The 14,602-nt window shown below is 38.0% G+C and overlaps 1 protein-coding gene across 1 annotated transcript in view; it reads right to left on the bottom strand.

Annotated features, from left to right (window-relative positions):
- LOC127430771 (rho GTPase-activating protein 24-like) overlaps window positions 1–12,823 on the bottom strand; it is a 165,796-nt gene extending 152,973 nt beyond the window's left edge. Inside the window, exon 1 of the mRNA XM_051680820.1 lies at window positions 12,439–12,823. The gene's annotated coding sequence lies outside the window, so the exon portion shown is untranslated. The remainder of the gene's footprint in view (window positions 1–12,438) is intronic.
- Window positions 12,824–14,602: the final 1,779 nt, after the last annotated feature.

The raw sequence follows: 14,602 nt of genomic DNA, 5'->3' as shown, positions 1-14,602 counted from the left end.
ACCACTAAAGATAGCTTCACTAATAATCTTCCAGATTTATCTCATATATTCAGTAAGCCCAAAAGTCTAGAAGAACTTGAGGTAATAAGAGAAAATATAACGTCCTGGTTATTTGCGTAACCTCCGTTCCCTGATGGAGGGAACGAGACTTTGTGTCGATGTAGTGACACTAGGGCTCACTCTTGGGAGCCCGAGACACCTCTGGTCTTTGATAAAAGGCCAAGAAAATTGGCAAGTGGTATTTGCATACCACTCCCCCAGACATATGGGTATAAAAGGAGCTGGTATGCAATCACTCATTCAGGTTTTGTGCTGAGGAGCCGAGACAAGGTCCCGGCCATTTCAGCGGGTAGTTCAGCGTTGTGGCAGGAGGGACACAACGTCACGTTCCCTCCATCAGGGAACGGAGGTTACGCAAGTAACCAGGACGTTCCCTATCTGTCACTCACTCGACGTTGTGTTGATGTAGTGACACTAGGGGTCCATATACGAAATGCCACAACTGGCTGAACTGTGTTACGTGAACTGGCAGTGTGTGACAGGCAGACCACTGTGTGCCTCGTAGCCAGTGAACCAGGCCGACACGTATCCTCCCCCAACACTGTTATGAGTGTCGAACGGCCCTTTGGGGACAAGTCGTCTGCCCAAAAGATAGAGACAGGCTAGCCCAGTCATGGCCTCTTATACTCTTTTTTTTTTTCCTCTCCCCAAAAAAAAGGAATTAACCGACTGGGGCCACCAGGTCTAGTCAGGGGGGTGTAACTCCCAAGGGGAAGACACCGCGGAGACCACACCCCGCCCAGAGAGAGAGGGGGGAAATTTTGAGTGGAAATATGTCACATGGTGTTGCCGAGCTTTGTCGGAAGTATGTCATGTGGAGAAGTCCCATGGTAGGTCTTACCCTATGGGGGAGGAGTTCCTACAAGCATGGTGACTGGAGCAGAGGGGCCTCTGCCTAAGGAAGATGCAGTTTTTCCAACAGGGAAACTAATTTGCGGAAGATATACATTGCATGGGGTTACCAACAGGGAACCACCACACGTGGAGCACCTACCCCAGTACAGGTCTTAGTTAGCATGTGTACTGAGCCAGCAGCGAGTTTCTCCGCAAACTCGTCTGCCACAGGGCTCAGAGGAAATCATCCATGGAACACAGTTTGTGAACACTACTGGGAGTCAACAGTGCACGTCTTCAGCTCAGGGAAGGTGAAAGGCGCTATGTGCAAGCAATACACCCGGTCCGCTGTCCCGGACTTACCTGCGTGTGCGTGCCACTACACGGGATGAAACCGGTTCCACCCGGAGATTGTAGAACCTTGCAAAGGTGTTGGATGTTGCCCAGCCAGCTGCTCTGCAAATGTCTGTTAGAGAGGCGCTACTGGTCAAGGCCCAGGAGGCCGCTACACCCCTGGTAGAATGGGCTCGTAGCCCTGCCGGGGGTGGCACATCCTGGGCGTGATATGCCATTTTTATGGCGTCAATGAGCCAGTGGGCGATCCTCTGCTTGGAGACAGCGCTTCCTTTCCGCTGTCCACCAAAGCAGACAAAGAGCTGCTCAGAGACTCTAAAGCTCTGCGTGTGAACCAAATAGATACATAAAGTGCGCACTGGACACAGCAACATCAGGGCTGAGTCTGCCTCCTCCTGGGGCAGTGCTTGCAGGTTCACCACCTGGTCCCTAAAAGGGGTCGTGGGAACCTTGGGCACATAGCCCGGTCGGGGCCTCAAGATCACGTGAGAGTAGCCCAGACTGAACTCCACTACACAACATGTACACTACCGGTCAAAAGTTTTGAAACACTTACTTTTACACTTACAACTATTTTTTTTCTTCACATTTTAGAATAATAGTAGTCATCAAAACTATGGAAATAACATAAATGGAACTATGGGAATTATACTGTGACTAAACAAAATCCAAAATAGATCAAAATTGTGTTATATTTTAGCATCTTCAAAGTAGTCACCCTATGCCTAGAATTTGCAGACATGTACTCTTGACATTTTCTCAACCAACTTCTTTAGGTATCACCCTGGGATGCATTTTAAACAGTATTGAAGGGGTTCCCATCTATGTTGGGCACTTATTGACTGCTTTTCTTTATTATTTGGTCATCAATTTAAAAAAACTTTTATTTTATTTTATTACATTTTAGTTTTATAATGAAATAAATTAATGTGGTGGCACAATTATATTTTTGTCTACAAAACTAATTTCAAACATTTAAGTATATGCCTTCAGATAAAAAGATTTTTAAGATCATGAGAAACATTTCAGTCAAGCGTTTCAAAACTTTTGACTGAGTGTATGTTAGATCCAATACCAAATGAGCTCTTAATAGAGATATTCCCCGTAATCTCAGAACCTCTTCTTAATATTATTAACTCTTCACTATCCTTAGAACATTTCCCAAGAAACTTTAAAATGGCAGATATCAAACCGCTTAAGAAGCCACAGCTTGATCCCTGGAGAATTGGCTAATTATAGGCCGATTTCAAATCTCCTGTTTATGTCGAAAATACTAGAAAATGTAGTGTCCTTCCAACTATGTTCATTTCTACAGAGAAATATTACATACGAACAGTTTCAGTCAGGATTTAGGCCCCATCACAGTACAGAGACTGCACTTATCAGAGTTACAAATGACTTGCTCTTATCATCTGATCACGGCTGCATTTCTTTCTAGTGCTTTAAGATCTTAGTGCTGCCTTCGACACCATAAATCACAACATTCTCTTGAATAGGCTTGAGAATTATGTTGGCATTTGTGGACTTGCATTAGCTTGTTTTAGGTCCTATTTAGAAGACCGCTACCATCTTGTCTGTGTATACGAGGAATTGTCAAATCAAACAAAAGTTAAGTATGGAGTGTCACAGGGATCAGTTTTAGGGCCTCTGCTTTTCTCCTTATATATGCTTTCCCTGGGAGATATTATCAAGAATCGTGGAATACGTTTCCACTGTTATGCCAACAATAAACAACTTTATATGACGAAATTTAACAATTCTCCAAATTAGCAGAGTGTATCAATGAAATCAAAGATTGGATGGCCAGAAATTTCCTTCTACTCAATTCCGACAAAACACAGTTGGACCAAAAACCTCATAGTGCCCTCCTAAGGTAAGATGGTTCCCCTGTAGGGAGTAGGTAAATCATGCAGACTGTGTAATATATATATAGGGAGCAACAGTACCGGTCAGTAATAGTACATTGAAGATGAATATTACCAAGAAATTGACCCTGTATTCAGATGGTCCCTTACCACATCCTTCACAGTTTTATCAATAAATACTTTCTGAGTTATTAATAATAAAAAGTGTATATCCTTTCTTATATGCTGAGAACTTTTCTGACCCATGACTTATAGAAAATATTTTATTTGATTATTTATCTTCTTTATCTTATTTATGTATACATGTGTGTTGGTTTTCTTTTTTTATGATTATTTACTTTTTTTTCCCTTCACCTGTATTTTTGTCTTTGTGACTCAGTGATTGTATTCATACATTGTTGGATCAGTGTAATTTTGTACATCATATTGAATATTTATATTGAATCTTCTGTTTTTCAATAAAAAAATCCACAGTTTTAGCACAATATGTGGACTTTTCAGATGGTCCCTTACCACACCCTCCACTGTATTAGCACGTTTCAGCACAATGTGTGGACTTTTCAGACAACATCTTTCCCACCGTATAAAACATTTCCAACTTATATCAATGTTAAATAAACAATGTGGAACGATATCTGCGTAATACCATCAGACCAGCTTACGGGACAAATCGTGTCCCATATTGATTCGATACGGGACAGGAGCGTGTGTTGATGCAGAAAATTGTGAGTTTATCAGGAGAAATCTTAAATCGGGAGTACAGCAGGAGGTGGGGTGGAAAATCGGGAGAAACCCAATAAAATCGGGAGTGTTGGCAGGTATGCTTCCATATCATGCAGCCACTTGTCCATTCTAAACCAAAAAAATCTGGATAATATTTATATGGTGAGGCAAAGATATAGTAAATGAGACATGTTATATTAAGAAATAATGTTATTATGCCTATATTACCAGACTGACTTTCTTGCATTCTCTTCATCCCAACATTTAGAATATTAGACTGATAATATGTCCCTACCAACTTTTCAAACCAAACCTACGCCCTTGCTATTGGGGTGCAAACAGCTGTTCTGTATGTTAGATGCTATATACACAGGGGTGCAAATAGTCACTCCGAAAAAGGAAACAGCAATGTTTTGTTAGAGCCACAGTTTTTACATTTTTCAACCTACAAATGTTGTATGGGCAGTTCACACTGAACACGTTTTTGCATTCATCCACACTGTTTTTCAGTTGCTTTTCTATGTTAACATGCGCTAGATGGACGTCTTTTATCAGCGTGCTGCACAGGAACGGGGTGTTTTTTTAGACATTGTGTCAAGTTTAAAGAACTTCAATTTTTAAAAAACATGCCTCAATACGCTTATGGCTTTTGTGTAGCACAATAGCGCATTCGGTCTGACTGACCCCTCATCAGCAGTCTCTGGATATTAAGCTAGGATATGAGAAAGTATTTTAACATTGAAAAAAATAAATAAAAAATACACACTTTAGCTTTAAGATTATGGACGGGCAAAAATTAAATTTTAATTATAAATATATTATTATTCTGTACTATAATAAAAAATAGTTGCAAGTAGTTAAGATGGCACTTTTTTACCTAATATTTTTTATGAGACACGAATTGTTTTAGCTTACTAGACTACCAAGTCAATAGCTGTGTCACAAATCGCAAACTTCTGCACTATTCTACATCATTTTGTAGTGTAATTAGTGCGAGTAGTATGTTTACACCTACAACCCCAATTCTGAAAAAGACAGGATGAAAATGCTAATACAAAAGTGTGATTTGTATATTCTAGGCACCCTTTGCTAGTGTTGTAGTCAAGTCATTAGATCTCGAGTCTGAGTCGACTCTTAAGTCCTCATTGCTCAAGTTTAAGTCCAAGTCACCAATATCACATCAAAGTCGAGTCCAAGTCATTTCCCTATTAACTACGTACATTTCCGTGTTACGAATCCTTGTCTGTCTTAAAATAAGCAAAAAATCACAGTGCTGGTGTCATTTCAAGTTTATTGACACACACACACAAACACACACGCACATTCATCTTTCAAAGTGTATTGTACTGTAAACCATACACACAATACCATCAAACAACACCAACCATCATAGAATGAATCAGTGATTGAATCTGAATGTATCTTTTTGGTGAACTGATTTAATAAATGAGTAAACATCCCTAGTATTTTACACTAGTACACATGGGATTAATCTAAATCCCCACTACTATTTGTTTGGCTCTTCTAAAATGTGTAGTAGTTTAAAAATTGAGGTAATTAATACACTATAAGTCAGGCTCTTGAGTGGAGTCGATTCCCCTGAGTGGGGAACGCCAAACCACATACTGCCCGGATTACAAGTGCATGGCTGCGTAAACAGATTGCGAGTGCTAGATTGGCCTGCCTGCAGTCCTGACCTGTCTCCAGTTGAGAATGTGTGGTGCATTATGAAGTGCAAAACATGTCAATCAAGGCCCTGTAAAATTCTAAGTGGATAATGCATAATGGATGAATGGGAGTAAAGTCCGCTTGCTGTGTCTTCAGTGCCCAGACGCTTAAGAGTTATTAGTGTATATTTAAAAAAAAAAATGAATGAATAAATAAATAAATTCACCAGGTATAACATCAAATAATGTGTTGTTATGGTGCTTTCAATATAGCACAGATTGGAAATTATTTACAAATCAATTGGGGTTGTAAAATGCAACAAAAAGAAGTGCACTACAAGTACCCGAATGATGTACTTCTTTAACCGAAATAATTCTTTATGTGAAATGTTTGACACTTCATGGACTCAACAGTTGTGGCTTGCCATATGTAGTGGAAAGGGGTGGGGTTAACTGACCGCAATGTTGGCACGACAAAACAGTTGTAATTAATGATGAATGTGGCAACTAGTCTTCTGTGAAGACAGTACCTTACAAATGTGAGTTGACTGCTTTACCATCACCCCAAGTTTGTCTAAATTGCTACAGCTAGCGTACCACATAGTGTGCACTTGAAACATCACTTCCGTCAGCTGAAAAACTGTGAATGCTTCTGTGTAGTAAAAAACAATTAGTGTTCCATTTGGGACGATACTACACTTTGAAAATTCATACACTAGATTGCTGAGTGAGTGTATGGTGTATAGTGTAAGTGCAAGGTGCATAATGCATCATTTGGGACATGGCTATTATCTTAACATTTTAGGACTGTAAGATGTTATGTACATACAATATGTTAATGTCAGAATCTATTGCAATCAGCTTTTAGACTATTAGTTGAGTCAGTTAGTTGATGTTAATGATCATCAAACGAGCATTAATATAAAAAGATGCTGTTAATCTGGTTAATTTGCTTTTAACCTTTAAGTGGAAGTAACTCCCTTGAGTGGTCATGTATTCTTGATATTCACCCCTGTCCTCTGTTTACACATATGTATGTATGTGTGAGTTCTAAAACAGGCACGTGGGAGGCGTAAATCCAGCCATCTGTCTGTCTGTCTGCCACTCTGTCTGTGTTTCAGTTTGGCAGCTGTTGGTCTCTTCTATCTGCGGCACTTGACAGCTACTGCTGTCTGCTATTGCTGTGGCCACGCTCATCCCAATTGACCGTGAAACACATTCTGTTGCCACACCAGAGAGCACCAGGACTATTGATGTGTGTGAAAAGACATACGGACAGACCTTATAAAGGGATGAAGGAACAAAGTGACAAAGGAGAAGACAACATTATGTATTCGTCCATGTTTTAACCTTATGTGTCAGATTATGTAACAAGATTTTAGCTCGGAAAAGAAAAGGCAAGAAAAAATATGGTGTTCTGAATTTGAAACTAAACACCAGAAAGCCCACAAGACATGGTTCTGGTACATTAAGTTGTGAAATCTTCAAGCAGAATAACCTTAGACAAGAGCTACTGAAATTTCCATTATAATTTGGAACCAATCCATAATGGATCAAATAAGAATCAAATAAGGTTCTTGAGGATGTGGAAAAATAAGTGAAAATGGGAATTTCAGCTTATCCAGTAGAATCTTATTTGATCCTTCTAGGATTGATTCCAAATGATGATAGAAACTCCAGAAGCATTCCTTAAGGAATCGTTAATTTATGGATTTTTAACTAAGCATTCTCTTGGTTTTAAATGGATAGTTTACACAAAAATGAAAATTCTGTCATCATTTACTCACCCTCAGAGGAAAGACATGTAGATTTGGAACAGCATGAGGGTAGGAAAATGATGACAGAACTATCATTTTAGGGTGAACTCTCGCTTTAACTTACTTTTGCATATACATTTTCAGTGTACAGCTTCTACAAGAACAGAAAACCTGCTAGTAATTTGTAACAAAAACAGCTGCATATCACAGAGAATGCTATATACTCGATCAAGGCTGCAAACACTTTAGAAATCTCTGTGGAATCTAAGGTGCTCAAAACTTTGCCAATCTTTGCAAAAACAAAGCCAATCTTTGCTAAATCAACACGGGGAGTTCTGCTTCCAACATATAGAATTGTGTGGATATGGAGAGAACATGCCAAAATTGCAGAAAGGTGTCATTGGTGTTATTGCAATTTGACTGACAGATGTGGCACAAGAGTCAAGTGATTATGATGTCATAAGGGTGTTTCCTCTCACCTCTCAATGATATCAGAAAGCACATATCAGAAGAGAACAGCAATAGAAATGGCTCAATTTCCCCTTTCTTCTGTAGCATTGGCATCTACAGTTTCGGCACAGTCATTTCAAGAAACATACATTTTTGGATGATAATTTTAAGCCTACTGTATGTGACAGGATTACTTTTAATGTGGATGGTGACTGGGCCATCAATCTCCAAAAAGGACAACTAGCTTAAGTATCATAAAAGTAGTCCTGACTACTTCAAACAAAAGTTTTTATTTACCAAGTAGTGATACTTTTTCATGGTACTATTGTGGTTGATTTGTTATTTTTTGGATCTTGACGGCCCCAATCCCCATACTTTCACTGTATGGAAAAGAGCAACTTAATTATCCTAAACGACAAATGGAAGAAAATAAAATCATATACAATGACACAAGGTTGATTAAACTACAGTACAAAAAATAGCCCACACAAATGTCTGTTTAATATATTGCAAATTACCTTGTATGTAAAAGTGGGCACCACTTTGCTGAGTCAGTTTTTCTGTTAAAGGAATTTTATGATACAAATTAAATAAATATTTATCTGTTTCTCACCCATACCCATCATATCATGTCTAAACACATGGAGTCGTATGGATTACTTTTATGGTCCCTTTATGTGCATTTTGGAGCTTCAAAATTTTGGCACCCATTCACTTTCATTGTAAGTGCCAAATAGTAACCCAGATTTTTGTTGTTTTTTAAAGAAAAGGAGGGACGAGTCAAAATAAATTTTTGTGATAATCAATATTATTCCACAAATACTGTCGATTGAGCTTAACTTGTATTGAACACAGAATATTCCTTTAACTTTTAGCCACAATTAAGGTTCTCTAGATATTTACATATATTCCTCTTGACTTGAGGAATCCTTGTGTGATTGTACATCTGTGCAAAACCACATATGCAGGCATATGATTGTCTGACTCATTTGGGGAAATTTCAGCAGAAGTGGTTGGTAAGGCTCGGAGGCACCTCGTGGTTTGGTTTAAAAAAAAAAAATCAAGGATACAGATCTGATTAAAAACAGAAAATCTGGAAGCCATCTGTTGATGATGATGATGCTATCACAGTCTTTCTTCTGAATGGCTTTATAGGTTCATATCATCAGTGCTCTGATTGACTGAATAACTGACCCCAGTTCAGTGGACAGGAAATCTACTGCAGCTCCAGCTGACTGCCAACTTTGCTACCTCTCTGTTTGTAGGTTAGACTGTTTAGATGTTAGACTGTTTAGTTGGGAGTATTTTCTTAGTTCCAACCCTTCCACTGCCTTCAAAACTGGGGAAGAACCTTTTGCCAAGGCTAGGGGACTTTGTAGACTAAGACAGGACAGATCACAGCATCAACTAACCTTGACCAGCATGGAAATGTAATGCTGGTCTGAGCCGTCTGCCTTTTCATCAGGGCTCTTAATGGCTTTGAAGAGAAAGTTGGGCTCACACTGTTCTTCACAAACACCAAGTATCATCTTATTGTGCTAAAAAAACAGGTAGATGATTTTATGTGCCTCAATGACTGCTGATAAACAGAACCATGTGACTGCCTCTACAGACCGAACCAGACAAGTCCAGATGACAAACACAATCACAGCCTGGGTCACTGAGGGTTTGATGGGGAAAATGAGGTGATCAGTCCTTTAAATAGCCACAGTGATGTATCTTTCTCCCTCTATCTTCCTTTCTTGTTCTCTCTGATCTCATTTTCTCTAGATGAACACATCTCAAAAATCTATTCCCCCCTTTTTAAATGTCAGATAATGTTCTTCCATCAGAGTTAAAGAACTACTTAAGAGAATAGAGCTGCACTATTGTGCATATACTGTATGTGTGTGTTTGTCTCTTTAACTTGTTGATATAAGTTTTAAGGATTGAAATACGGTGTGGACTTGAATCTACGTCATGGCTTTACATCTAGGAAAGAAACAATTAAAAGGAGATGTCTTTAATATCTCAACTGTGTCTCCTAGGCAGCAATGAGATTAAACTGAGAGCTCTTTAATGTCTCAATTGTTTCACTTAGACAGCAATGAGATTACGTGGAGATCAAGTGGACATTTTTGCTGTATAGTTTCCTTCTTGTCAGAATTTATTTATTTATTTATTTTTAAAAAGGTCCTGGTAATCTCACATGTCTCCTCTATGCAGTATAACCTCAAACATTTCTCATCTAATTCTTTCAAAATTCCTGAAATCATGAAATAACAAGAGTGATATAATTTTCTTCTGCATAATTGTTTTTGCTACTTATAAACGGCTCAGGATTCAGCATTATCCATTCTGTTTCTGAAATATCTCTGAACTGCATGTTCCTTTCTGTTCCAGATCTCATCACCCCCTATACACATTGTCAGTGAGCTGACAGACTGTTGTTCATTCCTGCCTTTTCTTTTCATTAGTTTCTCCATTTCCATCAACCTCCCTCTCTATCGCTCTCTTCCACACCATCTCTATTTTAACACAACCATATTATCACACACACACACAAAAAAAAGTACTAATAAAGCCACGTTTCCTTCCAAGGGTGTTCAAAAGGATGAAATCATCACTTCCGTAGAAATTGTAGCTATTGTGAGTGTTTTATTAATAAAATACTGGTGGTTTAGAGAATGCAGACAACACTCTAAAGAACTTTGTCTCATGTTTGGGAGTGACAGCACGTCACACATTTCTGGGAGAGCTATATGCAGTCATCCATCCTTATGACTATACCATGCAGATCTATACGATATTTTTCAAAAGTGTCAATAAACCTTCTCTTCCATTCAGTTCAAGTTTGTTTTAGACTTATTTGCTCTGCAAACTCTTTGTAGGCTCTGGATTTTCTAGACACTGTTATTTCAGGATGACCAGAGCAACATTTCAGATGCGATGATTGGCTCGCTGGTTAGTCCAGTAATGAACGAGTTTTTCATTCGCATGACCTTTTTGATGCTTATCTTTTATTCCTAACAAATTCAATTGGAGTTGATTCAGTAAATCATAGTTTCCATCATAGTTTATGCACATTTCTTCTTATCGAATAAAAAATGTATCCACCTCAAGCGAGTGTATACATTTTTTATGTGCATTTTGGTGTTTCCCTCCAGCAGTTTTTATGCGAAATCCCAAAATGTCCATAAAAAAAAACACTGATGGAAACGTAGCTACTGTTGTGTACCACTGAAGGAGAAACATTTGGTGGTTGTGGGCGTTCTTACCATTTTTTATTTTTTTAAATTTGTTTTTGAACATCCACATTGTAGTTAAACAAGTTAAACCCCTAACCCAAACCCCAAAGCTAAACCTAAACCTAACCATAAGGTCTATTCCCTTAAACCTAGACCTAACCATGATTTTAAAAGAAAAGAATCTTGAATGAAAAGAATTAAACCGAGGTATGCATGTTACAGGTTATCGACAGATCAGTCATTTGCATTGCATAAATAAAGATGAAATGAGTAACCAAATTTGCTCACTGATGTTCACTAAAATTCTGTTAGTTGATTGGTTGGTCTCTATGGGAATAAAAGTCATACCTTTTCATACAAGGAATGTCATACAATATCTTACAATGTGTTGTGTTAACCAATGATAGTCAAGCTCCAACTAGGACAAAAAAGCACTATTATTTTACTTTATAGCTTTATGTATGGCTCTAGAAGACTTGTAATATAGTGCATGAGTCATATGGACTACTTTTATGGTGCTTTTTGCCCTTTGTGGAGCTTGACAGTAGACACCATCTACTTTCATTGTATAGAAAAGAGCCAAAAATGTCCTGTGTTCCATGAAACAGAGTAAAATCTAAGCGACTAGAATGATGATAGAATTTTCATTTTTGGGTGAACTATTTCTTTAAAAAAGCAACTGCTCTGTGCCTCAATGGAAAAGGAGAATGTCTGTGCTATTTTAGCACTTCTCTGACGAATCAACTGAAACACTTCTGCAAATTCTCGTATTGTGTCTAGAATAGCTGTAGAAATGTGAATTTGGCTTTGTTGAACAGTGAGGTCTGTGGCACTTAGGAAAGAGGTTTATTTAAAAGTACATGAGTAGAAAACAGAAAATAACATGTCCATAAACTTTCAAATGTTATGTTTATATTGTACATCTACAGCATAAATAGTAATATAAAATAGGGTCCTGTGGCATGACAACATACGTTGCGATATAGTTTCTCTATTATGAGATCATACAAACTGCATGTATTAATTCATTCGAAAATGGAAAATGTTGTTTAAAATATTTTTAGGTGAAGTGTGCAATGTCACACTGCATGACACTGCTGTTACTGCTTGACATGTCATATCATCCACCCAAATATTCAGTATGTACTGTATATGGTTAATGTTTTTATCAGGTGTCTAAGATGGCAAGAAGTGACAGTGATCAGTGTTTACAACAGTAAGAGACAAATTACATAGCTGATAATGTAAAATAGACAGCTGCATCACACACACTGATTATAGTTCATTATGTTATTTTGTGGCTATGACACTCACACACAGATAAAGATTTGCACCGGTGACAGATGATGAAACCTGTATATTAAAAGAAACATGACCTCTACATTACAGCCTGACAAAACATACAGTATACACACATATGGGGGTTATACAATTGGGGGGTGGGGGGGGGGGATGTCAACTATTCCATTAACACAAACATAAACAGCATAGGAATTCTTACCTTAAAAACTGCTATCCAGGGCTGTCCACACAAAAGCTGTCCAAAAAGTCCAAATGATCCAAAACAATTCAGTATGTGATTCAAAAAGGTTCAGGGTTCAATCAGATCCAAGATTCAATCCAGAATGTGACTCTGTCCAATACAAGTTCATTACTGCCTTAAAAACAAACAGCCCAGCGAAACGTCTGTAGCTGTATCCATAAAATTACAGAGCTCCATGGGGCAGCTGTGTGCATAAAATAGTGTGAGCAGATCGGAGGAGAGGAGAGAGAGACAGAGCTGTCATAAACTTTTCTCCTGACTGCTCACACCATCTGCATTCAGGAGTCTCTGGGTAAAAGCCAGCCTCCCTCGGCTCTCGAAACGTCCACAGGGGGGCTCTGAGGTCAGTCCCTCGACAAACACACAAAACATACACACACACTTCCGAGAGAGTCCTCACAAGCACACACGACATGAACCTTGCCGATAAAGTGCCGTCCCTCCCTCTCTCACACATACACACACACCGCGGGAAAAGAGACTGCAGGAGGACTGCAACCTCAGAGGGGGAGAGAGAAAGAGCTTGTTTGAAGTGTAAGAGGAGGGGAGCTTTACACACCTCTTACACACTCCTTGCTTGGTTTCAGATTCCACACACACACACACACATACATGCATGCTCTTGTCCCCTATGTACCCTCCCTAAATATATACACATACATTTTAACAAACCACAATGTGTTTGTACACATGATCTATAAAGAAATCATGTTGCTCTTTCCGAGCCCAGCAGGCTTAATGGAGTTCTCAGTTATGTTTTGTTTAACTGTGAATTAAGTCTCATATGTTACTTCTAATTTTAGGAGGAATAAAGATAGAAACAAATGGGACATTTGTTGACATGCATTTGGAGTATAGAGCTATACAATATAATTAATGTGAAAGCAAAACTCGGAACATTTGGTCTTTGAAGGATCTGATGAGAAATGTTTATATTGAAATCTGACTTTTTATTGCTGAGGTTGGTATCTTGGCTATTCTTAGAGCAGAGTTTGAGACACACTGAAATATCTTCTTTTTTTAAATCTCAACCTGGTCTTAATGAATCAAGTTACTATACCTACATTTTGCGAAAAGATTTTTACATTCCTCGTTGTACGTACTGCCGCACTTTCCAGGTAAAATGAACACTAGAGGCACTACAACAACAACGACTTTTATTCCCTTTTGCACAAATCATGAGTAAAACAGCAGATATCAGTTCATAAACACATACTTTTCGGACTGTTCCTCATATAATGCTATCTTATGACATCAAAACACTTTTAATTTAGCGCATGACAGTTTCAGAAGGTTAATATAAAGTTTATGACATTTTTTTTACTGTAAATTTAAATAAAAAAATCTGTAAAATTTACAGATTGTTCTGGAAAGTTGTTTACATTTTTAATGTATTTTTTCATAATTATTATGGCAACCACAGCTGCCAGTTATTTTTTATTTATTTTTATTTATTTATTTTTTTTGTAAAAAACAGGATTCTTTTTTATAGTGAACTTTTGATTTGAAACATGTATTAGTATATATTGAAATTACCATTAGCTAAGGTTAAGTAATGCTTAATAAGTAATGTTCATTGTTAGTTCATTCATGTTAACTAATGTTGTTAACTAATGTTAACAAATGGACCCTTACTGTAAAGTGTCACCCTTACATTTGCTTTTTATAACACTATCGGTTCAGTTTCGGTTTAGGGTAGGGAGGTAGGCTTTGTTGATCCAAGACTACATCTAATCTAAAACAATTTGTGTAAGGTTGCTTAAAATCTCTTTAAGCAAATGTCTCCAATTGCTATCTATTTAATCTCATTACTGTCTAGGAGAAACAACTGAGATGTTAAAGAGAGCAGTTCATGTTTTGCTTTAGATCATGTAAAACATGTTTTTCCCCAGTAGATAATTACAGATAAATATCAACCTGCAAGCTGCCCCCATCAACCTACACGCACAGTCTCACATGGCAAACAACAGCCAGCACCGGAACTGATCATCTCTGGGCTTTCATGATTCACATGACACGTCATCAAATTCTAACTTCTATCCAAGTTGGCAAAGTCTTATACAGGAGGGTGAATCTCAAGAAAGCTGTCAAAAAAAAAAAAAAAAAACTCAGATAATAACAA

The sequence above is a fragment of the Myxocyprinus asiaticus genome, chromosome 40, assembly GCF_019703515.2.
Source record: "Myxocyprinus asiaticus isolate MX2 ecotype Aquarium Trade chromosome 40, UBuf_Myxa_2, whole genome shotgun sequence".
NCBI lineage: Eukaryota > Metazoa > Chordata > Actinopteri > Cypriniformes > Catostomidae > Myxocyprinus > Myxocyprinus asiaticus.
The sequence above is the reverse complement of the archived record's forward strand: the minus strand, read 5'-3'. Positions and strand labels throughout refer to the sequence as shown.